Genomic DNA, 3,530 nt, shown 5'->3' on the forward strand with positions numbered 1-3,530 from the left:
AAGAAGATATGGGCACAGTGACAAAGGACTCTACCTGGATTGTGGTACACCAACCAGGGTATAAGACTGTCAAGGTCTGGGCCTGAACTGCTGAAAAACAGAGGATACCCAGAGAATTGATGTCTCATGTTGCCCAAGACAAGGAGGGGAGGTCATCTCTCCCATGTTCCTCCTCCACAGAAAAAGCCTCTCACCTTTGGTCCTGATGACCACACTGCCTTTGCCACATTGTGATGGAGACCACAGGAACCTGGGAGGACTGTCTAGGCAGCAGACTATGGACTAATCTCTGCCGCTTTTAATTAATATATGGCATCTAGATTATAATAAATCCTTCTCAGGTCTTTGATCATATTGATAGCTAAGCTAACTGTAGCTTGACAGCTAGAGAACAACAGGCAACTAGCTCCTTACCCTAAGGTAATCCACCACCGAAGTTAGTTCATTAGTTAATTTATTAGCTAGTTAAAACTATCAGATCTCTTTCTAGAAAAGCAAATACGTTTGTCTTGCTCATGGGCTTCATGTAACAAGATAAACAAATTCAGATGTAAATTTTGTTATTCCTTTAAAAGAATTCACTTACAATGACTTCTCCAATGATCAACCACCTGTGTCTCATGGCCAATAATTGGATAGGAAAAAGACAAAGCTTATGTAAGGTCTTAGGATAGTGAACGCTTAAGTTATAAGGATCTAAAAAAGTGTTTCAGGGTCTAAGTTGTCTTGAGGTTGGTAAATGCAAGTCATGAAGTTTGGAGTAAGTGAAAAACTTGGAATTTGATAGGAAAGGTGATTTAAGGAACATAAAAAGGAATGAAAAAATGCTTCAGATTTCTTCCCTTCACTATGCTATTGTTATATAGGACTTTGAAAGCTGAGTTCAAACATTCATCAGTGTAGTTCTGATAACTTATTAGTCTAACTCTAGTAAAGGCTTCCACTATACAGCCCACTATCATAGTCACAAGTTCAAGATATTAAGTTTCCTTTGGTTGTCTTTTAAGTATAGACTTAAAGGTGTTTGTCTTTATGCTAAAATTTATATACATTTAGTCTTCTAAATAGAGGGAAGAAGCCCCTCTTGTCCCTTTGCTCCACAGAAAGGTTTCTATCTTCCCTGAGCTCACTTTAAAAGAGTGTTCATGCTTTTAAACAAATGTGCCTCTGTTTGTAAACCTAAAAAGATTCTTGTAAGTTTCAGGAAACTCAGTTGGATCCACCTCTCATGGGTCACTGGACTCTATCCAGATAAGTACCCCCTCTCAACCAGCCTAGGTTCCCCACCTGTTGCCTGTTCCAGAGGGTGGGATTCATTCTTGATTGCCTGGCTTGGGGACTCTCCTCCCCTAAATGCCAAGACCATGTACACCTAATCAATTACTTTTCTCCCTCACCTACTTACCTTTATTTTCTGCTTCTAAGATGTGTATGTGTTTCAGCATCCTGCCAAGTCAGGTGTTTACTCAAAATTTGCAATCCAGGACAGCTCCAGAGAAGCAACCCACAGGTGCTCGTGGGCTACCCTCCTAGACTGCTCTGACTGGGATTGCAGTTCCCTAGCAGCAGATGGTCCAACAGATCCTGGACGGCAGCGAACAGCCAGCAGTCCCAAGACTTGACAGCGCCTCAATTTTCATAGGGGTCCCCAAAGATGATATCACCTCCAATCATCAGGAAATAGTTTAAAGAACATGATGACCTCACTCCTGGCCTCACCATCGTCCCTTTCTAGTTCCTCATTTTTAATTAAACAGAAAGGGAGAAATGTTAGCTTATTGGCGATGCCTCCCAGGGACCTAGCACAGTTTACAATCATCACCTGCCACCATTACCTGCCGCCAGGTATGGACTTAGATTTTAAAAAACCTACTTTTAATAAGGGCTCTCAAATGCTTCAACCCCTTCTAGCCCATCATCCAAAAGGTAGGGGAGAAAAAGGACGGTAATAGAGACGAGGGGGTGTGGACCTGTTTAGAAAGTAGTTTCTTGGGGGGCGATTCCAATCTCTGTTTGTCAGGATACCAGCAGTCCAGTTCAGTAGTGCTAGGATATCAAACAGGATCTGCAGCAGTGGCATGATCCAGAGAACTACAAGGCCTCTGCCGAATCAGCATGAGTAAGTGGGAGTGACCAGGGACTAGCCAGGATGCCAGGAGAAGTTCTTTGCTGTGCCTGTCTCAACAAAGATGAGGATCAGCGAGGATGAAGACCAAAAAGTGTTGGCAAAGCTAGCTAAGCAAGTGCCTGGCCACTGTCTTCTGAGTCCTATTTATACTGTCTCCAAACATCACGTGTCCGCCTCAGGTTTTGCCTCAGCAAAACACCATGTGAGCTGACCTCACCACGTGAGTCTGCATCACATGATCCAACCAGAAAACTTCCACTTCAGCCAGGTGTTGGTGACACACCATGTAGCTTATGAAAAGATTGCTTGTTATCCCACTCTTATCCTCCTTCTCTCTCTTCCACTTTCTTCTTCTCTCTCCTTCACTCTCTTTTACTCTCTCTCTGTTCCCATGTGTTTCCCAGCCAGCCTCTCTTCCTCTCTTTCTGTCCTCCTCTGCTGCCACATCCCTTTCTCTCAGTCCTCATGGCTCTGTCTGCCTCTACTTCTCCTCCAGGTCTTCACTCCTTCCCTTCCCCCAATTAAGCCCCCTTATAACCAGATCTGTAGCATGGAGTAATTTCTCAGGGGTGCCTTGGCATGGGCCTGCCAGATGCTCCTATCTGCCTGCCACTGTGTTATATTTCATAACACTCAGAATGCCCGCTGTCCTGTGCTGGACCTCTCAAATCCTTGGCTTGGCCCCCCAGTGTCGTGGGGTATTCTTACGGTTCTTGACTCTGTAGTGTATCATCAGTGTTGAAGCCCTGTTGATGGGCACCCAGGTGGAGGGTCTTTCTGAGTTTTCTGGCTCCTGGTCTTCATCAGGGTGTCTTCAGGATATCAAGGCCAGCCAGAGAAAGAACTGGTTGGTGGCTTGGCTGAAAATCCAATTAACCAGAAATATTCAGAGGGCCATGCAATATCTTGCTGGGCCCTGAACAGGGGGAATATTAGATCCTGTCAGACACCCCATCTCCCATTTCCAGATTGAGATCCCTAGACAGGATCGAACCAGAAACCGGAGAGACAGATGTCACAGAAAAACTAAAAAGGCTTCTATAACTTACCTGGGGAGCCCTCCATAAAAAAGGAAAAAAAAAATGCTTGTTATCTCTTTTTTGTACATGGCTGTTCACTCTGGGAGTTCATAGGTGTTGGGTTTCAGACCTGAGACTAGAGGGCTGAGGTGCAATATTTTACATACCAAAGTAGACCTGGCCCACAGGTCCTCTCAGCATCCCTCAGTCCCTATCTGAAGACATACCCTGCTCTCTTTCCTGTCCAGGAGCTGGGCATTCCCTCATCCAGAAGCTCTTTCCTATATAATCCGGACATTTGGTCTCTCTCCTCTCCCTTCCCTTCTCTGTATTTCTGTCTCTGTTTCTCTCTTTCTGTGTGTATGTTCTTTGTCTCTCCCCTC

This window comes from Arvicanthis niloticus, unplaced genomic scaffold, assembly GCF_011762505.2.
Source record: "Arvicanthis niloticus isolate mArvNil1 unplaced genomic scaffold, mArvNil1.pat.X pat_scaffold_600_arrow_ctg1, whole genome shotgun sequence".
Classification (NCBI taxonomy): domain Eukaryota; kingdom Metazoa; phylum Chordata; class Mammalia; order Rodentia; family Muridae; genus Arvicanthis; species Arvicanthis niloticus.